A 26,513-nucleotide genomic window follows, 5' to 3' on the forward strand; every position below is an offset into this window, starting at 1 on the left:
GAGAGAGGCCAGACATGCGGCATGCATCCCATGCTAACCAATTCTTATCTTCTTCATTGGAGTCCAAAAACTCTTTGGAGAAAGAAGCTTGAAACGCAGCCCAAGACAGAGGACGAGCATCAATTGGAAATGTCATCCACCACTTATAGGCCTTGCCTTTAAGAGATAGACTTGTTTCCACAGCCATCTTTATATCTGGGGTGTGTCTCAATCTATGAATATCACTCCATTTGTGTAAGAACGTATTGACCGCATCCTTGTTGCGATCACGCTCTTCCCCATGAAACTCAGGAATGGTGATATTCTTAAGTAATGCATTGCTACCTTCTGCATCTTCTGCAACACTTGTCTCTTGGACTCCTTGAGTTGTGAGAGCTTGGTTCCCTTGAACCGTGCCACTTGTGGCTCCTTGAGTCATATGTGAATTCATAAATTTCACAACTCCGTAAGATTGGTAACATTTGCATTGAGTGTAGAGAGGTTGCTTTCAAGTACGCTTTGGTGATGTTCCAAAGTCTTGAAAGAAGCCATATCTACAAGCCCATGATGTCCTAGATCATCATCATCATGCATATTAGTGTCAGTAGCACCCGTGGTGCCCTAATTTTCAACTACTTGCTAAAAATCAAACGTATGTGTAGGTGGGATATCTTCACTAGCCATGGTAAAAACACACTAATGTGAAAAGAGAAAAAAAAATGACAACTTTTACCTTGAGAAATTGAAGTCTTTGTGTTTTGTATGCTTCGCGATTTGCGTTGCATGCGAACGTCGTCTTGTAAAAATTTGAGCGCTTCACTTGTCGTTCGTTGTAAGAACACCTTTGATGATTCTTCACAAAAACTCATCGTTTTTGTGAAGGATTTTCTTCACTTTGAAGCGACCTTGTTGAGGAAAAATGAATTTTTGGAGAAAAACTTGCCTTCCTCCAAGAAGTGAAAAGGAAGGGTAAAGCTACTTCCTTGAAGTTTGAAGCTTTTCTTTTCCTTCTAGTTTTCCTTTCAACACAAGTAGACTATCTTTCCTTGTTATACAGAACAAGGGCCAATAGCTTGATGGTAAAGTGTTGGCCTCTTACCCTCATGGGGTGGGTTCAACCCTCCTTCATGCAAGGGTTAAGCGGGCCTTCCCATGCGCGTAGCCAACGGTGCCAACAGAAGCCTTCGGAGCCTTGGTGCCGTCGAGTTGCTGGTCGAGTTTGCCTTGATTGCAATGGTCGTGCGTTATGGAGGGCTTAGGTGGGGCGGTCGCGGTCGGCTATCTTTGTCTATCCATGCATTGCTCGCACAGAAAAATGTGCTTGCCTTCTTTTTGCTGCACAGCGGAGACGTCGCTGTCTGCGGAACGTGGGAGAGAAGCAGGGCGTCGCACGCTCATGCAAGCCGCTTTTAGCCTCCTTCCAAAAATAGCTCAAATACCACGCGCTGCTCGCACAAAAAACTGTGTCTGTCTTCTTTTTGCTGCACAGCGGAGACGTCATTGTCTGCGGAACGTGGGAGAGAAGTAGGGCGTCGCACGCACATGCAAGCCACTTTTAGCCTCCTTCCAAAAATAGCTCGAATACCATGCGCTGCTCACACAGAAAACTGTGCCTGCCTTCTTTTTGCTGCACAGCGAAGACGTCGCTGTCTACGGAACATGGGAGAGAAGCAAGGCATTGCACGCACATGCAAGCCGCTGTGTGCCAGTGACCTTGCCCATAGGACCCATGTCCTTACAATCAACAATGAGAGAAGAAGTAAAAGGACATCCAGGAATGTGTCCTTCAAGATTCCCAAAAACAACATCCCAATAAGTCGGTTGCCAATGACCAAAAGCTGGGGTGACAATGCGCGTACACAAATATGTGACCATGAGAGCCCAGGGTTGCTGTTGCTCCACCAAAACTGGCAACAACACAGCTTTTCGAGCCAAAAGATGACATTGCAAGTCCAAAATATTTAACCGTCCGAGCCGCTTGGGAGAACACAGCTTATCCATAGAAAGAAGCCGAAGACCCTTCTTGGTAGACGAGGTCCGCCAAAATTTCTCTAAAATATTGGACACGAGGGACTGCAAGCGCAACCGAGGCCACGATAACAAAGGAAAGTAAAACTGCACATAAACCACAAGGATGCATTAGACAATCCTGAGACGTACATGAAGTGGCCACGTGGACAACTTCCAATAATACAACTTGGAATGTAGGCGTTGGAGCACCAATCTAGTTTTCGCACAGCCGATATATTTCAACCCAACGGATAACCCAAATGGCAAACCAGAACATGTGGAGGAACAATCTCCCCATGCCACAATATCTTATGCCAATCACACTCCTTTAGAGGAAATAGCTTGAATTTACAAAAGTTGACTTTGAGACATACTGTCAATCCAAACAAGTGAAAAGTATGCATAATTTGTTGTACATCATCATAATGATTGCCATGCATAAACAAAGAGTCATCCGCATAGGCCTGACCAGTAAACTGCCGTCCTGAAGGTAAAGTCAGGCCATGTAGCCTAGCAGTGGAAGTCAAGGAATCCAAATACATAAACAGGGGGTGAGTAGCGATCGCATAAAGCAAAGCACTCAAAGGGAAACCCTACCTCACCGACCGTCCCAAAGGCCAAGATTCTGTACGAGATCCATCCAACAAGCCTACAAAAGTGCTGTGTGCATAAAAGATAAGCACGACACGGGATATCCTAGGCCCAAATCCCAAGTGTTGCATGGTATCCGCAATATAATCCCAAAGAACAATATCAAATGCCTTTTCAATGTCAACTTGCATGACCAAGACATCCTATTGAGTATATTTTGCATATTCCATACCAATGATAACATTCGCGAGGTTATCAATAATTTGACGTCGTGGAATGAAGCCATATTGGGATTGATGCAAGCCTTCCTGCAGAAAGCCCTTGAGTCGGTTAGCTAGCATTTTTGCCATTATTTTATATACCACAGGCATGAGTGTAATAGGCCGCCAATGAGGGAATTCTTCACACAATTCTTCTTTCCAAGAGGAGGGCAATTTGTACTGTTCCCAAGCTGTATTCATCATGAACAACAAAGGCAACTTCAAATAATCCTAGAAAGACAAGAAAAATTCCACAGAGAGACCATCCCAACCAGGAGCTCTCCATGGACCCAAATCAAGAAAGCTGGCATGCAATTCCGACTCGGTGAAAACAACTTCCAAGTCTTGAGCCTACTACATCGAAAGGATGGGAGTAACATGTGATAGAAACATGTGACTCGCTTGGCAAGATTCTCTTGAGGGAGAAGAAGGGGCCGCAAAAAACTTGCCATAATGAAAATGCAGGGCTAGTGCTAGCTGTTGTAAAGTGGATGTCCACTCCCCTGACGGCAATTTAACTCTCCCACACACACACACACCTAGAAATAGGGTTAAGATTAGAAGGGCTAATTAAATTGAAATCGAGAGATTAAGAATTGGTTTTGAAGCTAAAAACACGGGGATTTTGACAGCTTGGTAGGAGGGCTAAAAGATGTTTGATGCAAGTAATTGAGGTTTCAATGAAATGGCGTCGAGAAGCACACCGTACACACACAAATTTCACAAGAAAATGATGCAAAGAATGAGAGAAATGGGGCTGTAAAGCAAGCTGAAAATGAACACAAAAATGCACAATAATAAAAAAATTGCACACATGCACACAATTATTAGAACATCATTAATCACAAATCAATTAACTAAGAAGGATAGTGGCTCATTGGTATTTCCAAGAGCATGTCCAAGCTTAATAAGTGATCGTAGATTAGGGAGTGGATTCTTAGGATTGCTAATGCAACAAGGGTTTATTGATAGATAGGCCTAGGTATGGAACCGTGGGCTCTGATAGCATTAGTTGGGTTTGTTTGCAGACTTGCACTTCCTAATCACCAATGGTTTAGCATTAGGCTATGGAGGGTGAAGCCTTCGCTTAAGGATAATATTAGGGTTAGGGTTAGAGATATGAAGATTAGGGTTAGGCTATGCCTAGAGAAAGAGCATGGAGAGAGAGAGAGAGAGAGAGAGAGAGAGAGAGAGAGAGAGAGAGAGAGAGAGTAAAGACAATGATAATGCTCAAAGTACAATGATTTATTAAAAAATAGCCTCTAATATAAGCTTAGTGCTTTACAATCATTGGCTAGAGAGGTTGCACCTTCTTGCTACTAGACCATCTCATCATTTATCTCTTCTTAGGTGGCTAGAAGTCTTTCCCATATGGTCCCACAAGTTAAGCTTACCCTAACATCCCCCCCTCTTAGACGGCTCCCTTCTCTCTCACACACATATGCAAGACTCTCTAATAGCTATGGTAAGAGGGATCCCTCTCTTTAGCCCTCTATCTCTCTATATTTGGTATGTCTTACGATAGATTTTAGAGAGGCATGAACGTGTGTGTGTGTGTGTGTGTGTGTGTGAGAGAGAGAGAGAGAGAGAGAGAGAGAGAGAGAGAGAGAGAGAGAGAGAGAGAGAGAGAGAGATCTTTCTTCTCACTATAGCTATTAGAGAGGCTTGAATAACTCTACCTCTCTAACATGCCTACGGTAAGATCGAGTAGGCCAAGGGCCAAGACAGACATGCGGTCAAGGGGTGATATATTTGGATGGCTACAATTCAAAGCAACTAACAAGCAACCTTGACATGTTTGATTACTGCTTGGACTTGGCTGGCTCTTTGACGAGTTTGATTCCTATTTTAGCTTTAGTTTTACTTTGTGCATGCTTGTGCAAACGTGGTATTCAAGAAACCAAGCAATGTGTAATGTCAATTTGCATGGTTTAATGTAGATTTGTGCTATGGCATATGTGGTCAAACAAATGTTACAGAAAAACGTATCCTCTCACAATTTTTCATCTACCTCTCCAATCTCCTCTAGTCTTAGATTAGTCTTAGATTGGTATCAAATTCAGCGAGAGGGGCAGCAAAAGCAAGTGTGGAGGATGGACTCTCTCTCTCTCTCTCTCTCTCTCTCTCTCTCTCTCTCTCTCTCTCTCCATGGAGATGGAGGTGGGAGGTGAGAAGGGCGTGAGACTCGCGGCTAAGAAGGCTTTGAGTTTTGGCAGTGAAGAACGCGAGAAACGTCCCTAAAGAGGGCCATGGGCATGGTGGAGCACCAGAGAATGCCAAACAGACAACATCTCTGAATTTGCACCGCCATATGGAGCAGATTTTGTTTCATGAACATCTCCCATTGTTGAATCAACCATCACTGTGGGAAATCTCCTTCCCCCTGCGTATCAATGCGCTATTGCCATAGCTTGATCTCAAGCTTTCATATTTTTTAGAGTTTAGGGGCGTCCTATTTTGTTTCCCCTCCCCTACTCCCACTCTATGAGGTTTTTCCCATGGCATAAGCTTTCATACATGCTTATTTTTTTAGAGTTTAAGGACGTCCTATTTTGCCCCTCCACTCTATGAGGTTTTTCCCACGGCATAAGCTTTCATACATGCTTATTTTTTTAGAGTTTAAGAGTTTAAGGGCGTCCTATTTTGCCCTCCACTCTATGAGGTTTTTCCCATGGCATAGGGCAGCGGGAAGTAGCAAGTATGTATGCAGGTGTTGACGATCGAGGGAAGGCATCGTCAACCATCAATTTTGCACACAAGACAGCAAGGTTCAAGGAAGAAAAAAAGTTTCTCGATTATCTGATGAGAACATCCGTCATCGACACCATATTAGAAATTAAAACAGTCATGCTTTACAGATTGCGGAGGTGAACTTCTCTCTCTCTTCTTAACTTCTTTTCTTTACAGCAACGCTGCCACAACTGTCGGCAATAATCAGCGCAGCAGAAATACCTGCCGGAAATGAATGCGAAAACTTCAAGTCCCAATTGGTCATAAATGGTGTCACTGTCACAATAGGTAACTCTCTCTCTCTCTCACACACACAAGCACACATCTGCTCATGGAAATACTAGCTACAATGTGCTTTAATTTGAGAGTTTGATAGAGAAGACAAAGAAGAAGAGAATTTTAACATCGTAGGAAACTACTTAGAGAGAGAGAGAGAGAGAGAGAGAGAGAGAGAGGAGAAGATTCTTGAACCTGATGAAAATACTAGCCACATTGTGCCATAATTTGAGTGATTGAGAGAGAGAGAGAGAGAGAGAGAGAGAGAGAGAGAGAGAGAGAGAGAGAGAGAGAGAGAGAGCGTCTCAAAATGTTGACGTGGCAGTATTGCCCGGACGGACAGACAATACTAACAAATGACGTGGCAGTGTTGACGTGACAACTCTACGGATGCTCGTAGATCATGTTGACAACCTGCTGACGTGGCAGTACACGGACGCCCGCAAATCGTGGCACAAATTACGCTAGCAGCATGCTAACGTGGCTGAACTGTACGAAATTCCGTGATTCGCGTTGACTGCTTTTTGATAGTTTTTGGAGCTAGTTGCTTTTGGAATTATTACTTTAAGAACCAATTGCTTTTGAGTTTAACTGCCTTTGGGGCTCTGCTTTTTGCATCCCTTTATAAGAATAAAAGAGCCACCTTCAACAAGTGGACTGCTCGCTCTTCTTGATGAAAGCTCCTTGTCAGCTTCGATGCAGTGCTTTGTTACTCACCTAGTGCCATAATCATGAAGTATCTTGGTGATGTCAATTGCCTCTTCTCCCTCATCTTTGCTACCAAATGCCCTCTCCCTTTTGTTCCTCCATTATCTCTTGCTATCAGATTTTACCAGTTGGCAGGCATCTGCTTGACACGAAGCTTCTTGTAGCTGCTCATTGTCATCTTCACCGTTGGTGGCGTTTGGTGGCTCTAGTTCTTGATTTACAGTTGTTGACTTGGCTTTTGGTTGAAGTGCATATCTTTCAGAGATTGCTGACATCCTCTCCCCGGAATTGAGAGGGAAACTGCTATGGATCTTCAACTGTTTCGAACACATTCCGAGGGAGTATCACCCCACTCTCAAAGTGAACTGGGAACAAAAGTCCAGACAATATTGAGACGCAGCTAACACGGCAAGGTCAAGAGAAGATTCTGCTTCCAAGCTCTGCAAGAGGTGCTGAAGAAAGCAGCCAAATAGACTGTCAATCCTGCCCGCTGCACATGGAACCACAAGAACTGTAAGAAAGTAGTCCTGGAAACTTACTCCTAAGCTGGCTCCACATCCCTCTCTGAAGGAAGAAGTTAGAACATCCGAACCATAAATAATTATAATAACTCTCCAATAGTCTCTGCCTGTGTAGCTGGATCACCCGTGATAGGTGACTCACAAAGGAAAATAATATGCTTGTGGAACCTGGAATCAATTCTGGGAAAACCAAGAAGACTGTCTCTCCTCTTTGAAGAATGCCATGGCTAAATGTAATTGGTTCCTAGTTCGAGAAGGACCACCATCCACTTGTTGGAAGTAACATGCCAGTCAAAGGATAAGGTAAGTAGGTATGCTTGTATGGTATAGTCTCGAGGGATCAATCTGGAAGACAAGGCATAGGAACTACTACTCTGATGCATTAGGAAGAGCAACAATCACACCACAAATCCGAAAGACGAGGCAACCATTGAAATGGCTAAAGAAAACATCCGCTAAGATAGTGATTGCACTATGGGCTAAAGCTCACCATCCAAAATCGCAAGAAATGGGCAAGGAAACCAAGGACTGGAAGACACCGTGCGTGGTACTCTGCTGAATGGAGCACCGAAAAAGTCGACTGAAGATAACAACGTGGAAGACCCCTTTGAAATCTCAAAAGTATGCTCTGAAGTAACAACTAGCTCAACCCCACGTCGAAACAGAACAAACAGAGCTAAAGCTGAGAACTCCCCCAAGATAGGAGGTCCTCCTCTCGCTCAATCCTAGGAAAAGAGAATAAGTACCACCAGAAGAAATCTAAGACAATCTTGAGTAAAAGTGCTTCCTCAATAATTGAATAGCAAAACCTAAATCTCATGGAACTTGAGACACAAAAGAGATTCATGACATTCGATAACCTTGGATTGCTAAGAATAGAAAGACCTATAAGGTCGTCACTTGAGGATCATGTTTGCTAGAGAAGCCGTCAGGATCCAACTAGAACCTAGCTACTCAAGCAGATTCAGTGAGATTAAACCAAATGTTCGCCACTTCTCTCCATTTGCCGAGATCAACCCTATAGGTACAATCCAATACAATATACCAAACTGCGTACAGACTCGAAAGAGCACATATACTCCCATTGTTGTAACTTGATTCCATAAAATCTTGACTAAAACTATCCTTTGTACTTGTGCTAAAGAGAAAAAATCCACAACTGAATTGTGCAATCAATATCCAATACACAACATGCCACCAATACTCAAGAGGAGAGGAAAGGAACCGGCTCGCGGAACAAGCTCTTGAAGAACGTTGGGGCGGTGGTCTGATCTGCACATGAAGGGCTACCCCCAAGGTTGGAGCTTTTTAGAGGGATGTATGGAAGAAGCATCCAAATGTTGTTGAGTGCGGGAGTAGGAACTAGATGTCCCCACTAACTATTGACACTACGTGCAAACCTGTCATCCAAAGGATCTCGACAAATCTGCTATCGAGCATCAAGGGAAACCGCCCATGGAAGGTTGCAAACTTGTCCCAAAACTGGTGTTGACTAACTCACAAGGATCGTAAACTATCCCACAACTGATACTGAAAGCTCACAAAAGGACAAAGAAATGATCAAATCTGTAGGGCCACACTATCATCGGGGAAGGAGAGAACATGGGGATAGGAGAAGTCCACACTCCGACAAACCTCCTCAAACGGTTTTCATTGTCGGCTAAGGGTCTGGCACCACATGCTCCATCTCTAAACCTCATCCAAAGCAGTTGGATGATCAAACAAGAAGTGGTTTTGGAGATAGAAGTATCCCCCTCTGCTTGTCAAAGCCGACTCCAATACATGCACTATGACATGCACCTGAACTGTTGCATACTGGATAAACAAGAGTCATTTGAAGCCGGTACTGGAACTTCCATCCTTAGATAGACAATGGAAATTCAAAGAACATTCTCTGCTTCAAGAAGGGAAGAGATCCCTCTCTGTCATCCACAATCCACAATCGTGTACAAAAGTGTAGCTGAATCATCAACATGCTACCTAGGTAGCCCCGTCAACAATTCCAAGAAAGACGTGCATTTGCAAAAGGCACAACACATCTGCCAATCCATCTCCTCGAAGAAAACACAGCCATGAAAACTTGCTCCAGAAGTGATGAAGAAGATCCTACTACTGTCCAAACACTTCTCCCTGAAGAACAAGATGGAAATGAATAGCTCCCCCTTTGCATGCTTGCTTCCCTTGCAAGAAGGCACGACAACATGACTCCATCTGGGAAAACCAAAGCAATCGAGCACTGCTATACATCCTAAGACCTCCTTCAGTTCCCCTAGGTGAAGAGAGGTCGGATAAGCAAGGGTAAAGACGAGGGAGTCGTAGACGAGGATCCAACGCCTCCACATACCCAAATCCGTCCCAAACTTGGAGAAAACAACAAGCTTCTTCTCTCTCAATCATGTCCAAAACTGCACTGCATCAGCCAAATTCGAGCATCCAGGGTGGTCGTATCACCATAGGGCTTTGATAGTCAAAGGTGACAACGGAAGATGCAATGAAGACAATAACTGACTCGTGATCCGGTGGGCACCTCGACTCCGATCTAAAACACCTGCATTGCCAAACACATAAACAAGGCACACCTGTGGAGAAGAGAGATCACTAAGGCAGAAATAGAGAGGACATCTTAGAACTAGACACGTTGCATTTGCTAATTATTGTCACGAAGACGTGGCAACTGCTAACCTTAGTTGTTGGTTCCAATGATTTTTATTTAATTTTTGGGATCCTCTTTCTGAAGTTGCAAATGGTCGGACATTGTGTGGCCAGTGTGAAACGGCCAGTGGCCGAGAGTCTCTTCCGCAGATGGGAAGGCCTTGTCGCCCACGAGTTGGTCAGGCTGACCGGCACCGGAATCAGAGCAGTAAAAGGGTGTCTAGGCTCAGTTCAAAGTCATTTAGGCCCCCTTGCTACAGTTATAAGTTGGTGGGTACTAGGAAAATTAACTCAAAGAGGCATAATGGACACTTCAAGACCAGAGCGTGCAGAAAGTCAAACTCAGCCACCTCAGCTAAGATTTGGCGCAAAAAGCAATTTGGGGCTACCTTTCTCTCTCATTTGTGACTTACAGTGTGTGTGTGTGTGAGTAGTTGGTGCAGGTGTTGAAACTTTAATGGAAAGCTTGCCTTCTCCCTTGCACTATGTAGCACGATGATTCTGCTCTCGCACACCTCTCTCTCCTTTTGGGGATCTAATATTAGAAATGCTGAAGTTTTACATTGTAAGGTGCAGCGGAATGAATGTTGTACTTTCTCAAGATGAGTGATCCATATTTGCTCAAGGTTTCTTTTAGTTCTTATGGAAGGGAGAGCCTTCCGTTCTTAATGGAGAGTGCTATGATCACGAACAAAGTAAGTGGACACTGTGCGTGCAAGTGTATGAGACTGAGAGATAGAGAGAAGAGAGTTACGACACCAGAGACGTTGTAAAACTCTCCTCCGAAGGCACCACTCTCGTTGGCGAGAGTGGTCTACGATTGATTGCACAAACGGGTACAATGATGATGCATAAAACTGATGCAGATCTAGGCTATGTCGACGACGACAACCGGGATGGCGATGACGACAATAGGGCTGAAATGGGGATGGTTCTAAGTGCTGTCCAAAAACGCTATCTGCTGAAATCTGCTGCAAGTAAAACGCTGGTTTTCGAGGCTGATTTTAGGCTGCAAAAAACGCTGAATTTTCCTTGATAAAAACGCTGATGGCTGCCGTGTTTTAGGGCTGAAAACGCAGGTTTATCTGCTGCTGAAAACGCTGGATGCAAAGGATGCAATGCGGTCTAGATCCTGTGGAAAACGCCAAGGCAAAAAGGGTTGCTGGCGATGCTACAAAACGCTAGGGCTGAAGCTGCGGGCGATGATGCTTGGGACCAAACACGCCAGGATGCTGGGGAGTGGAAACGCTAGGCAAATGGGTGCTTGAGGGTTCTTGCTGAGAGAGGGGACGACCTGTTGTACTCCTGGCTCATCTGCCATTTAGTGCTAACTTTTGTTTGCTTATATATTTTCTTACCTAAATTGCCCTACCTACTTTTGTTGGGAAGTCACTTAAATTAATAAATGAAAAATGTCAAAAATAAGAAAAATTGGCTAAATGCATTGGAAAAATCCCCTAACTGATTCTAATGGATTTTGATGAAAATACTGATGATCATGCTGTGTGCAACCAGAGGATATGTATCTATAGTAAGTGACTGGGCATGCACGGTCTACGAATAGACTCACAAAAAGTGCCAGATCACTTTTAATGTCACGTGACACATCCAACCCTATGTGTCCGTGGCCAAGCTACAGCATGATCAGGGTTCAGTCAGTCCAGTCAAGTCTAGATTAGCAGTGATCTGGCACTTTTGTGAGTCTATTCGTAGACCGTGCATGCCCAGTCACTTAGCATAGATGCATATCCTCTGGTTGCACACAGCATGATCATCAGTATTCCCTTCAGAATCCATCAGATTCAGTCAGGGGAATTTTCGAGTGCATTTAGCCTATTTTTCCTATTTTTGGTATTTTCACTTATTATTTTTAAGTGACTTTCCAACAAAAGTAGGTAGGGCAATTTTGCTAAGTTAATATATAAGCAAACCCAAGTTAGCACTTTCTGGCAGAAGAGGCAGCAGGAGCACATGCTCAACAGGCACTTTCTCAGCAGAACCCCAGCAGAAACCCCTAGCGTTTTTGGTCCTCATCCTCGCCGCACATCAGCCCAGCGTTTTTCAACTTGGATCATCGCCATCTTCCCTGGCAACCTAGCGTTTTCAAGCAGCAGCAACAAGACCTCCACAGCTGGCGTTTTTCCCATGATCGCCATCAGGACCAGACAGGGCAGCGTTTTCTACTAACGCTAGAGAAGCTGCAGCGTTTTTGGTTTTCAGCCCATCCCGCAGCAGAACAGTAGCGTTTTCAGCCTTCGTGGACAGCAGACCATTCAGCCCTAGAAACATTGCAGATACCCCCATTTTCAGCCCTCGAAAACGCAGCCAAAACAGTCATTTTCAGCCACTTAAAACAGCCCAAAGATTGCAGATTTTCAGCAGATAGAAGATCACAGATTTCAGCCCTAGAGTCATCGTCGTCATCAGATTGCATCAGTCTATTGCATCGTCTTTGTGCAATCATAAGTAGACCACTCTCGCCGACGTGAGTGGGGCCTTCGGAGGAGGGTTTTACGTCTCTGGTGTCGTATCTCTCTTCTCTCTCTCTATCTCTCAGTCTCATACACTTGCACGCACAGTGTCCATTCACTTTGTTTGTGATCATAGCAGTTTCCATTAAGAACGGAAGGCTCTCCCTTCGATAAGAACGAAAAGGAACCTTGAGCACAGTTCGGAGCACTCATCTTGAGCAAAGCGCAAACAATCATTCCGCTGCACCTAACATTGGTATCAGAGCTTTGACAGTGTTCTATATCACTCAAGGAAAGAACCACAAGAACCACAAGAATTTTTTTCGCTTCTTGAGGTCGCACGAACCCAAGTTCGCTTGGGCGTGTCGATTCCTAATCGTGTTTTGTTGAAGAGTGACAGGAATCCCAAGAAAGAAGGGCTTGTCCAGCCTCCCCTTGTGTCTCTTTTCACTCATTGAGAGCGGACCGTGCACTTAGCGGCCGGCCAATTGACGTGAGGTGGGAAAAAACAACCTTGGTGTGAGCGCAAGGCCGCCAAGGGGTGCGCCCGTGGAAAAGAGTAGAACTCGGGTGAAGAGAAGATCCTTCTCAAACGCGATTTGTAAGCAAAAGAAAACCTCAAGAACCCAAGAACCCAAGACCCTCAAGAACCCAAGTTCCTAGTGAACTTCAGAACCAAAGATCATAGTGCATGGTCGTCACCCGAAGCGGAATGGATACTTCGCATACAGGTGATGAGCATGAGAGAGGCGGCGAAGATTTTTCCCCACCAAGAGACTTTTTCGACCCTCCCCCTTCGCCATCTATGCCACGAGTTATACTAACTCCTATGGAGATGATGGTCAAGTCGATGTTGGACATGATGGCACAACAACAAGAAACGAATCGAGTTGCATTGACACAACTCATAAGCAAAGCAGAACAACAAGAAGCTAAGGACCGTGATCAAGCAACTAAGGACCGCGAGCGCGACGAAAGAAACGCAAGATATGCTGCACAATAAGAAGAAAATCGCCTTGCTTTAGAACGCGAACGCAATGCACGAAAAGAAAGAAAAGAACTCAGAATGGAGGAAGCGGCAGCACGAAGCGCGGCCTTGGAGACCGAGTGTGAAGCTCAAAGAGAATTACGAACTCAAGAATTGGTTCGACAGGTACTTGTCTCGAAGACCGGACCACCCAAAGATCGTGGGAGTTCCTCAAGTGGTGCAAGCCACGACGCGGATTCCAACCATCCAGTCACAGAGAAGTTGACTGTCAGTAAGTATGACGGTAAGATGGATGCTACGGTTATTCATTCTTCGTTGCATCAATTTAATGCTTATTTTGCGACAACTAAGAAGACAGGAAATAGCAAAGTTTTGATGGCAGCTATGTACCTTGCCGGTGATGCCATCAATTGTTACCACGCATGGCAAGAGGCACAGCTAGCCGCGCACCTAGAGGAAGCCGACGGATTCACGTCCCTTTCCTTCAATTGGGCTGATTTCCAAGACAAGCTCAAGGCGCGGTTTATGCTACCTCAGTACCTTGCACGATTGAAGGACGATTGGCGCTCTCTTAAGCAAAATGGTATGCCGGTCATGTCTTTTTCTAATCGTGTTTTGCAGCTAGGTACTCAGCTACGGAAATCGGATGATGAGCGCCAAGAGGCTTTTCTCTTTGGATTGGACGAGTATATCAAGTACGATGTCGAGGTACTCGATCCAATCGATCTCAACAAGGCGGTAGCGATTGCTCTCGCACAAGAGATGAAGCACAACAAGGGAAAGCCTAAGGAGAACAAGACTTCCACAAGTATCTCGTAGACTTCTCAGAACCCTCAGAACGGTAAGAACGGTAAGATTAGTAAGAATGATAACTCTTCTAACCAATCTTCCAACAGTCTCTCAGCAAAGAATTCTTCCATTGAATCTAAGGGTAAGGCTAACACAATTGCTAAACCTAAGCTTACTCCAAATGAAAAGGTAGCACAAGGAATTGTAGGAAGATACATCACGTCGGAAGAGCAAAGCACTTATTCTAAGGAAGTTCGTTGTTTTCATTGTCACATTAAGGGTCACATAAGAAGAACATGTCCTAAGCTTGAATCGAATGAATCTAAAGAATCCACAGAACCCACTTCCTCTGTCAATGCAGTTAATGATAACACGAGGGTGTCTCAAGTTTCTCATGACCCTCCCATTGATGATTCTCTCATTAAATGTTATGGTCGTACGTCGGGGCACCGTTTTGTCATATTGTTTGACCCAGGTAGTATGCATGATGTGATCAGTTCCTCTCTTGTTGAGAGAGCCCGCCTCGAAGTTAGTCCGAATCTCCTATCGAGGTCTCTGGCTTTCGTCCCGGTATGGACGCTCTCATCACGGAGGAGTGCCTTGATGTGGTGTTTGCAATTCAACAGACAGCCTTCACTAGAAGATTTGTTGTTTCTCCTCTCTCCGGATGTGATATTATTTTGGACATTCGATGGTTTCGTGATAATGACGCTCTCATGGATTGTATGACTAACACTATAACTCTCAATGCCACAAGTGGTTCTCCTATCGTCATTCATGGAGAGGACATTGCTCATTCTCCATCTCTCATTGCTAATATGCAGGATAAGATTTTAAAGGATTCGGGGATAAGGAGACTCTATCAGTCTCCTCTTCTCCAAAGCAAGACATACAGGATTTGCATGATTATAAGCATGATGATTTGAATGTCCAAAATCATATCACATCCTCTCTCTGGATGTGATATGATTTTGGACATTCGATGGTTTCGTGATAATGACGCTGTCATGGATTTTATGACTAACACTATAACTCTCAATGCCACAAGTGGTTCTCCTATCGTCATTCATGGAGAGGACATTGCTCATTCTCCATCTCTCATTGCTAATATGCAGGACAAGATTTTAAAGGATTCGGGGATAAGGAGACTCTATCAGTCTCTTCTTCTCCAAAGCAAGACATACAGGATTTGCATGATTATAAGCATGATGATTTGAATGACAATGATTTGGATGATAATGACAAGCATGATCAAGATGTGATTTCTCACAAGTATGATGATTTGCATGATCAAGATGTGATTTCTCACAAGCATGATGATTTGCATGAAGATGATGTGATTGTTCACAAGGATGATGTGTTAGTGGATGCTTTTTCTAGCGAAGCTAACCTCGTTGTAGATTCGATCAATCACGCAGAATCGATCTTGGCTTTCGCGTCGAGGTCCAAAGAACCCCCACAGGACGATTCGATCATTCAGGAAGAAGCGATCTTGGCTCTCGAGCTCAGGTCCAAAGAACCCTCATAGGAAGTATTATGTGTTCGCATGATTGATACGCACGCATTGTTCGAGTGTTTCATTCGTGATCATTTCCTAATTTTAGTCAACATCATTATGTGATTCCTTTTCCTAGGCATGACATATTGTGTGTTGCGCACGTTTCTCTCATGGATGAGCACGAATGTATGCGGATTTTTCGTGAAAAGCTGAAAAGTATGTATGTAAGGAAGTCACATTGCATGTCTCTTCCTTGGCATAACACAGTTTCCGAACGAGCACATGAAAGTATGAGCACCAAGCATGGGCATTTCCATTGGGTTTTGCCACATTTGATTGCTCTAGATCATAAGCGAAAGATTCGATCTCATTGTTTGCATGTGTTTGATGAATGGGTTGTCACTCCGTTTCTATGTTCATCTACATTGCATACACAGTCTTTAGCGAAGACAAGATTTTTTCCACTCACTTTACATGGAATAGGTATGTTCATGGTTTTGTGTTGGAAGTGGTTTCGGGAATTTTCAGCCTCGGAGATTCTTGAAGAAGAAAGAAGCATGACTCTAGACGAAGTTGAAGCATCGAAGGCGCCACAAAAGACTTTGTGTCGCTTTCGGCGCGGCCCAAAGAAGAAGGCATTGCAGACCTTTATGAAGTTCAAGTACCGCACCACCCACACATCAGAGTGGGCCGGCGAAGAGTTCCTTCCAAGATTCCGGATGCTATTAGTGATCTCCCTCGACGCCATACAGTTCGTTACCAGTACCTCACTTTGAAAAGGAGGGGATGTCACGTGACACATCCAACCCTATGTGTCCGTGGACAAGCTACAGCATGATCAGGGTTCAATCAATCCAGTCAAGTCTAGATTAGCAGTGATCTGGCACTTTTGTGAGTCTGTTCGTAGACCGTGCATGCCCAGTCACTTAGCATAGATGCATATATTCTGGTTGCACACATCATGATCATCAGTATTCCCTTCAGAATCCATCAGATTAAGTCAGGGGAATTTTCCAGTGCATTTAGCCTATTTTCCCTATTTTTGGTATTTTCACTTATTATTTTTAAGTGACTTTCCAACAAAAGTAGGTAGGGCAATTTTGCTAAGTTAATATATAAGCAAACCCAAGCTAGCACTTTCTGGCAGAAGAGGCAGCAGGAGCACATGCTCAACAGGCACTTTCTCAGCAGAATCCCAACAGAAACCCCTAGCGTTTTTGGTCCTCATCCTCGCCGCACATCAGCCCGGCGTTTTTCAACTTAGATCATCGCCAACTTCCCTGGAAACCTAGCGTTTTCAAGCAGCAGCAACAAGACCTCCACAACTGGCGTTTTTCCCATGATCGCCATCAGGATCAGACAGGGCAGCGTTTTCTACTAACACTAGAGAAGCTGCAGCGTTTTTGGTTTTCAGCCCATCCCGCAGCAGAACAGTAGCGTTTTCAGCCTTCGTGGACAGCAGACCATTCAGCCCTAGAAGCATTGCAGATACCCCCATTTTCAGCCCTCGAAAACGCAGCCAAAACAGTCATTTTCAGCCACCCAAAACAGCCCAAAGATTTGCAGATTTTCAGCAGGTAGAAGATCACAGATTTCAGCCCTAAAGTCATCGTCGTCATCACCGACCTCGTCATCGGCATAGTCCCACATTGCATCAGTCCATTGCATCGTCATTGTACCACTTTGTGCAATCATAAGTAGACCACTCTCGCCGACGAGAGTGGGGCCTTCAGAGGAGGGTTTTACAACGTCTCTGGTGTCGTTTCTCTCTTCTCTCTCTCTATCTCTCAGTCTCATACACTTTCACGCATAGTGTCCATTCACTTTGTTTGTGATCATAGCACTTTCCATTAAGAACGGAAGGCTCTCCCTTCCATAAGAACTAAAAGGAACCTTGAGTACAGTTCGGAGTACTCATCTTGAGCAAAGCGCAAACAATCATTTCGCTGCACCTAACATCTAATCTAGACTGACTGGACTGATGGAAACCATGTTATGGTGTAGCTTGTCCATGGACACATAGGGTTAGATGTGTCACGTGACATCCTCTCCTTTTCAAAGTGAGGTACTGGTACCGAACTGTATGGCGTCGAGGGAGATCGCCAATAGCATCCGGAATCCTGGAAGGGACTCTTTGCCGGCCCATTCTGATGTGTGGGTCGTGCGGTACTTGAACTTCATAAAGGTCTGCAACGCTTGTTTCTTTGGGCCGCGCCGAAAGCGACACAAAGTCTTCTGTGGCTCCTTCGATGCTTTGGCATCGTCTTTAGTCATGCTTCTTTCTTCTTCAAGAATCTCCATGGCTGAAAATTCCTGAAACCACTTTCAACACAAAATCATGAACATACCCATTCCATGTAAAGTGAAGGGGAAAAATCTTGTCTTCTCTAAAAACTGTGCATGCAATGTAGATGAACAATGAGACGGAGTGCTAAACTGTTCACCCTCTCTTATGATCTAGAGCAATCAACTGCGGCAATTCACAATGGAAATGCCCATGCTTGGTGCTCATATTTTCATGTGCTCTTTCTACGAATGTGTTATGCCAAGGAAGAGACATGGAATGTGACTTCCTTGAATGCATACTTTCCAGCTTTTCATGAGAAATCCGTATACATTCGTGCTCATCCATGAGTGAAACGTGCTCAACGTACAATATGTCATGCCTAGGAAAAGGGATCACATAAAGACGCTGACTAAAATACAGGAAACGATCACGAATGAAACACTCGTACAATACGTGCAAATCAATCATGTGAACACATAATACTTCCTGTGAGGTTCTTTGGACCTACGCTTGAGAGCCAAGATCGATCCTTCGTGATTGATCGAATCTGCAACGAAGTTAGCTTTAGCTAGCAAAAGCATCAACTAACACATCATCCTTGTGAACAATCACAGCTTCTTCATGCAACTCATCATGCTTATGAGAAATCACATCTTGATAATGCAAATCATCATGCTTGTGAAAAATCACATCTTGATCATGCAAATCATCATGCTTGTCTTTATCATCCAAATCATCATGCTGATCATTGTCAATCAAATATCATGCTGCTCACAATCATGCAAATCTTGTGTGTCTTGCTTTGGAGAAGAAGAGACTGATAGAGTCTCCTTATCCCGAATCCTTTCAATCTTGTCCTGCATATTAGGAATGAGAGATGGAGAATGAGCAATGTCCTCTCCATGAATGACGATAGGAGAACCACTTGTGGCATTGAGATTTATAGTGTTAGCCTCCCAATCAATGAGAGGGTTAGCATCACGAAACCATTGAAAGCCCAAAATCATATCACATCCTGAGAGAGAAGAGACAACAAATCTTCTAGTGAAGGCAACTTGTTGAATTGCAAACAACACAACAAGGCACTCCTCCGTGATGAGAGCGTCCGTACTGGGAACAAAGCCAGAGACCTCGATAGGAGATCTCTGACTAACTTCTAGGCGGGCTCTCTCAACAAGGGAGGGATTGATCACATCATGTATACTACCTGGGTCAAACAATATGACAAAACGCTGCCCCGTCGTATGACCATAAGATTTAATGAGAGAATCATCAATGGGAGGGTCATGAGAAACTTGGGGCATACTCGTGTTATCATTAATTGCATGGACAGAGGAAGTGGGTTTTGTGGATTCTTTAGATTCATTCGATTCAAGCTTAGGACATGTTCTTTTTATGTGACCCTTAATGTGACAATGAAAACAACGACCTTCCTTGGAATAAGTGCTTTGCTCTTCCGACGTGATGTATCCTCCTACAATTCCTTGTGCTACCTTTTCATCTGGAGTAAGCTTAGGTTTAGCAATTGTGTTAGCCTTACCCTTAGATTCATTGGAAGAATTCTTTTCTGAGAGATTGTTGGAAGATTGGTTAGAAGAGTTACCATTCTTACCGTTCTTACCGTTCTGAGGGTTCTGAGAAGTATGCGAGGTACTTGTGGAAGTCTTGTTCTCCTTAGGCTTTCCCTTGTTGTGCTTCATCTCCTGTGCGAGAGCAATTGCTACCGCCTTGTTGAGATCGATTGGATCGAGCACCTCGATATCGTACTTGATATACTCGTCCAATCCATCAAGGAATGCCTCTTTGCGTTCATCATCCGACTTGCGTAATTGGGTACCTAGCTACAAAACACGATTAGAGAAAGACATAACCGGCATACCATTTTGCTTGAGAGCGCGCCAATCGTCCTTCAATTGTGCGAGGTACTGAGGTGGCATAAACCGTGCCTTGAGCTTGTCTTGGAAATTAGCCCAATTGAAGGAAAGGGGCGTGGGTTCGTCGGCTTCCTCTAGGTGCACGGCTAGCTGTGCATCTTGCCATGCGTTGTACCAATTGATGGCATCACCGGAAAGGTATAGCTGCCGTCAAAACCTTGCTATTTCTTGTCTTCTTAGTTGTCGCAAAATAGGCATTAAATTGATGCAACCAAGAATGAATAACCGTAGCATCCATCTTACCATCATACTTACAGAAAGTCAACTTCTCTGTGACGGGGTTGTTGGAATCCGCATCGTGGCTTGCGCCACTTGAGGAACTCCCACGATCTTTGGCTGGTTCGGACTTCGAGGCAAGTACTTGTTGAACCAACTCTTGAGTGCGTAGGTCTCTTTGAGCCTCTCGCTCGATCTCCAAGGCTGCGCTTTGTGCTGCCGCTTCCTCATTTCTTTGTTCTTTCCGTTCTTTTCGTGCGTCGCGCTCGCGTTCTAAAGCAATACGATTTTGCTTCTTGTTGTGCGGCAATTCTTTCGGTTCTTTCGTTACGCTCGCGGTCCTTAGCAATGCGATTTGCTTCTTGTTGTGCGGAAATTCTTTCGTTTCTTTTGTCGCGCTCGCGGTCCTTAGCTTCCTGCTTGCTAGTTGTGCCAATGCAACTCGATTCGTTTCTTGCTGTTGTGCCATCATGTTCAACATCGACTTGACCATCGCCTCCATAGAAGTTGGTCCAACTCGTGGCGTAGATGGCGAAGAGGGAGGGTCGGAAAAATCTCTTGGTGGGGAGAGCTCTTCGTCGCCTCTCTCATGCTCATCACCTGTATGCGAAGTATCCATTCCGCTTTGGGTGACCACCATGCACTATGATCTTTGTTTCTTAAGTTCACGAGGAACTTGGGTTCTTGAGAGTCTTGGGTTCTTGAGGGTCTTGAGGGTCTTGAGGTTCTTGAGGGTCTTGAGGTTCTTGAGGTTTTCTTTTGCTTGCAAACCGTGTTTGAGAAGGATCTTCTCTTCACCTGAGTTCTACTCCTTTCTGCGGGCGCACCCCTTGGCGGCCTTGCGCTCACACCAAGGTTGCTTTTTCCCACCTCACATCGATTGGCCGGCCGCTAAGTGCACGGTCCGCTCTCAACGAGTGAAAAGAGACACAAGAGAGGCTGGACAAGCCCTTCTTTCTTGGGATTCCTGTCACTCTTCAAAAAACACGATTCGGAATCGACACGCCCAAGCGAACTTGGGTTCGTGCGACCGCAACAAGCAAAAACAAAATTCTTGTGATTCTTGTGGCTCTTTCCTTGAGTGATACAAAACACTGCCAAAGCTCTGATACCAATGTTAGGTGCAGCGTAATGAATGTTGTACTTTCTCAAGATGAGTGATCCGTATTTGCTCAAGGTTCCTTTTAGTTCTTATGGAAGGGAGAGCCTTCCGTTCTTAATGGAGAGTGCTATGATCACGAACAAAGTGAGTGGACACTGTGCGTGCAAGTGTATGAGACTGAGAGATAGAGAGAAGAGAGTTACGACACCAGAGACGTTGTAAAACCCTCCTCCGAAGGCCCCACTCTTGTTGGTGAGAGTGGTCTACGATTGATTGCACAAACGGGTACAATGATGATCCATAAAACTGATGCAGATCTGGGCTATGTCGACGACGACAACCGGGATGGCGATGACGACAATAGGGCTGAAATGGGGATGGTTCTAAGTGCTGTCCAAAAACGCTATCTGCTGAAATCTGCTGCAAGTAAAACGCTGGTTCTTGAGGCTGATTTTAGGCTGCAAAAAACGCTGAATTTCCCTTGATAAAAACGCTGATGGCTGCCGTGTTTTAGGGCTGAAAACGCAGGTTTATCTGCTGCTGAAAACGCTGGATGCAAAGGATGCAATGCGGTCTAGATCCTGTGGAAAACGCCAAGGAAAAAAGGGTTGCTGGCGATGCTACAAAACTCTAGGGCTGAAGCTGCGGGCGATGATGCTTGGGACCAAACACGTCAGGCTGTTGGGGAGTGGAAACGCTAGGCAAATGGGTGCTTGAGGGTTTTTGTTGAGAGAGGGGAGGACCTGTTGCCAAAGGCCTGTTGTACTCCTGGCTCATCTTCCATTTATTGCTAACTTTGGTTTGCTTATATATTTTCTTACCCAAATTGCCCTACCTACTTTTGTTGGGAAGTCACTTAAATTAATAAATGAAAAATGTCAAAAATAAGAAAAATTGGCTAAATGCATTGGAAAAATCCCCTAACTGATTCTAATGGATTTTGATGGAAATACTGATGATCATGCTGTGTGCAACCAGAGGATATGCATCTATACTAAGTGACTGGGCATGCACGATCTACAAATAGACTCACAAAAAGTGCTAGATCACTTCTAATCTAGACTGTCTGGACTGATGGAAACCCTGTTATGGTGTAGCTTGTCCACGGACACACAGGGTTGGATGTGTCACATGACATACATTTCTGGAGATAGCCGAGGTGATGGGCTTCGAGCCGTGTGTCACGGTGCGTCATTTGATGACCGGAGCATCAAGTTATGCCTCGGGGAAAATTGTCTGAGAAGTCCTCTTATGCTTTGGGAGAAACTGGAAATTTTTGGGAAGTTGGGGAGCTTGAGGATGGTGCTAAGTGGAAATGGAGTAATCCCACATGGGGGGGAGCAAGTGGAAAATGGGGGGTATAAAGGGGGGAGTGGTACCCCCTAAGGTTGAGTCAAAGGGGGAAACGGTGCTCTCTTGCCTTTCCAATGGGGGCTCGTGGGTGTTGGGGGAGAGAGGGGGCGCCCATTTTGAGTTCACACACCCCGCCCAAGCGCCTGGACCTTTTTTTTTGCCATTGGACACTCCACATTGCCCACTCCCCAAGTCAAAGTGACTGACATGGAGCCCCCCTTTTCCAGAAAATGGTCAAAATGAGCCAATAAAAAGAGGAGATGAGAGAGAAATATGTCGGCTAAGATAAGGAAGAAAAATCCACTCCAATAAAAGGGAAAATGCCCCCATTATTTTAGCTGCAATTCTCTGCACATCCCTTTTTCTTATAGAGACTTGTTTTTTTGGAGGTTTTTGAGAGACTCCCATCTTCGGAAGCTTGTAACTCTCTCATCTGTTATTGGAATCAAGCATATGGGTACTCTACGGAGATTTACACGACACAAGCTTTGTCTTTATGGTCTCTGGTTTTCAGCAAGCTTTGTCTTTTTCACCCGACTTTATAGGTGTTTGGCATAGGTGTTTTCTGCAACTTCATGGTGTTTCTTTCCGACGGTGTGGTGTGTGCAAGGCTATGGAGGTTCTCATTTTTCTTCTTGTTTGCACGCTAACAACGCTGCTCTAGGCCTCTCCGCAGTTGCTCCCAAGATCGGAGGAGATTCAGAGCGAAGCGATCCTTCAGTCTCCTGCTGAAGCCAACTCTGTGCATCTCTGTGAAAATCCATCTAGTCGAGGGTCGCCACGGGCCTCCAGCCTGAGGCACCCTAGCACTAAGCCGCTGAAGCAAGAACTCCTTCTAGGGCTCCTCTCCTAGAAGAAGTCCTCTGACGATAAACTTCCCAAGAAGGGCTCTGCTCTGCTGTGCTGGGTCTATGATCCCAATCTTCCCCGAGAACAAGGAAGAATGATGACCTGCCATGCCACTTTGGCCCGGGCTATCTGAGTGTCACGCCCTGACCAAAGGAAGTTCCTGATCAGCCTCTCTACTTGGCTGATACAAGAACTCGAAAAGATCCAACAAGAAGTGATATACCACATAGTAGCCAACAACACCTGGTTGGCCACTATAACTCTGCCTGCTAGAGAAAGTCGTGCGGAGCTCCAATGTAACAACTTCCTCTTGATAGACAAGAGGAGAGGAGCAATCTGCTGCTCGGGAGACAAGTTCAAACCAACCTGACAGCCCAAGTACCGAACTACAGTCCTTGGGGGAATCCACCTGAAACCCTCACCAGGCATCCAATCATGCGTAGGAGCACTACCAACCCAGAAAGCCACAGTCTTTCTCCAGTTGATCAGTGTGCCTGATGCACAACAAAAATTCTCAAGAGACTGCTCACACCTATGAATATTGGCCTCCTGGCCATCCAAGTACAAGGCTGAGTCGTCTGCAAACTCAGCGTCCAGTAGCTCATCTCTCCGAATAGGGAGCGCTAAGCCATGTAAACCAACCTGTTGTGAAACCAAAAACCTGCTCATTGCCTCAGCATAGAACAGAAAGAGGAAGGAGACAAGAGAGCAGCCCTGTCTGACCAAACGTGTGAGCATGAAACGATCCCCACTACCTCTTGACAAAAGTACTTGGCTTGTGCCCGTCTGCTCAAAGCTGACGCCCCTCTGATCCAAGCATCGGAGAAGCCCATCCTGTGTAGAGTGCCCTCCAAAAAGTCCCAGTCAACTCTGTCGTAGGCCTTCTCAAAATCGAGAAGAAGAATCACGAGATCCTCACCACGGAGCCGCGCGGAGACAGAAGCCTCCCAAAAAGTAAAGATGTTGTCAAGGATACTACGCTCCTTGACAAAACCTGTTTGTATCCCATGTATAATGCTCTCTAGAAGTAGCTGAATCCTCAAACTCAGAGCCTTGGCAATAATTTTGTAGGCTGAGTTGAGGATGGTGATGGGGCGCCACTGTCGAATCTCATCCAAGGAGCCATCCTCCTTGGAAATGAGGTAAATCAGGCCCTCACTTATGCTGTCAGACATCTCTCCTGTGTGCAGGATGAACTGAAAAGCACTACAGAGATCTGTGCCAAGCAAGTCCCAGTACTGCAAGAAAAAGCTGGGAGTCCAGTCATCCTTACCTGGACAGCTACCACAGGGGAGTGCTCTAAGAGCCGTGTGTAACTCCTCTAGCTGAAGAGGAAGCTCAAGACTCTGGCACATCTCCTCAATCACAAGACAAGGCATCTGTGTCCACACCTGCTCTCTGCATGCATCCTGACACTCTGACTGAGGCTCTGCAGAAAATAGATCATGGTAGAAGTCAGTAGTAACTGCACGCATGTCCTCTGGCTCTAAAGCAACTGACTTGTCGGGCCTCCTCAACTGGCTCACCTTCGCATGCGTATGCCGGGGTCCCACTGTCTCAAAGAAAGTGCCTGTCACTCTGTCACCCACTTGGGTCCACCGAGATGCCTTCGATGGAAAGCAAACTCATAGCACCTCTCCCCTGTGCTGACGAGCTCATAGCGAGCCTGCTGTAACTGCTCCTCCAATCAAGGACTGTCTGGATGCTGCTCCTGCATCCTCTGCAAGGAAGCAACGCTTCGTCGGAGACGCTGTTGCTCCTCTCTCGCTGCAGCTAGGCGAGCCAAAGACTCCTGAAGAAAGAATCGACTAAGTTGAGCAAGTCCTGAGGCCACTCTGTCAGCAAGAGAATCCTGCATGTCTAAGCTCTCTGTCCAAAGAGCCTCTACTCGCTCTCTGAGCGCAGAGTCCAGCAAGACCCTCTCAGGGATGTGTAGCATCGTGCTCCCCCTCCTCTGTCTATAACTCACTGTAAAGATCAGTGTTGCATGGTCCGAAAGGAAGTCCCTGCCAGAATGCCAACTGTCCCATCCAAGTCACAAAAGTGGTCACTAGTGTAGGGTAAGGTGTAGCGGAAGTGATTGTTGAACTTTGCCCAAGATGAGTGCTCCGAAGTGTGCTCAAGGTTCCTTTTACTTACGGAAGGGAGAGCCTTCCGTTCCTTTAATGAGAGAGTGCAAGTGATCACAAACAAAGTGGATAAACACTGTGAATGAAGGTGGTAAGACTGAGAGATAGAGAGAGAAGAATACGACACCAGAATGTTGTCAACCCTTCTCCGAAGGCCCCACTCTCTATGGCGAGAGTGGTCTATTATTGATTGCAAAAATCTCTACAATGCTTTGGACTTGCCTACGATGTCGAGACGATGAAGAAGACGACGAGACGGGCTGACATCTGAAAATGCTAAGGGCTGAAATCTGCAAATCTTTATTTGCTGAATTCTGACTCTATATCGATGAGGACGATGCAATGACGACATGCTGAAAACGTAGATGCTGAAATCTGTGTTTTCCGGGCTGAATCTGCAAACTACGCTGGATCTGACCGTGCGGCGAGGATTTGCTGCGGGAAGGTGAGATCTGCGAGGTTTGGGACTTTTACTGCGGTGTCGGACTGCTGAAAACTGAAAACGCTGGTGCTTGTAGTTGTCCTGTCGCGGTGGATCTGCAAAAGGCCAAGGGCTGATCTGCAACCAAAAACGCTAGGGCTGAAAACTATCCTGCTGGTGGAAATTTGCTAATGCTAGTGCTGCTCTGTGGTCTTGCTGTCGCCAGTCTACTGCAATGCAAAAACGCTGGGCTGATCTTGATGCAAAAACGCTAGGCTTTGCAGCTGGTGCAAAAACGCTAGGTCTGCTGGGGGGTTCCTGCTGAGAAGTTGCCCGTTGAACCGAAGTTCTTGTTGCCTCTAATGCCAGAAAGTGCTAGCGCTAGGTTTCTTTATGTACTTACTTTCTAAACTTGCCCTATCTAGTTCCCAACAAAAGTCACTTAAATAAGTGAAAAATTTCAAAAATAGGAAAATAGGTCTATGCACTGTAAAAATGCTCCTGATGGTTCTTGATGGAAATCTGATGATCATGCTGTGTGCAACCAGAGAATATGCATCTATTCGGAGTGTTTGGACATGCACGGTCTGCGAACAGACTCACAAAAGTGCCAGATCACTTCCTAAGCTAACTGAACCCAACCTATGTCATGAAGTAGCTTGTCCATGTATACATAGGGTTAGATGTGCACGTGACATCCCCTCCTTTACAAAGTGAGGTACTGGTAACGAACTGTATAGCGTCGAGGG

General features: G+C 45.3%; 1 long non-coding RNA gene across 1 annotated transcript in view; it reads left to right on the forward strand.

Annotated features, from left to right (window-relative positions):
- Nucleotides 1-5,473: 5,473 nt before the first annotated feature.
- Nucleotides 5,474-26,513, forward strand: part of LOC147457486 (uncharacterized) — a 72,033-nt gene continuing 50,993 nt past the window's right edge. The window contains exon 1 of the long non-coding RNA XR_015188282.1: nt 5,474-5,707. This is a non-coding gene — a long non-coding RNA (uncharacterized LOC147457486). The remainder of the gene's footprint in view (nt 5,708-26,513) is intronic.

Source organism: Adiantum capillus-veneris, chromosome 5, assembly GCF_014529385.1.
Source record: "Adiantum capillus-veneris isolate H3 chromosome 5, ASM1452938v2, whole genome shotgun sequence".
In the NCBI taxonomy this organism is placed as follows: domain Eukaryota; kingdom Viridiplantae; phylum Streptophyta; class Polypodiopsida; order Polypodiales; family Pteridaceae; genus Adiantum; species Adiantum capillus-veneris.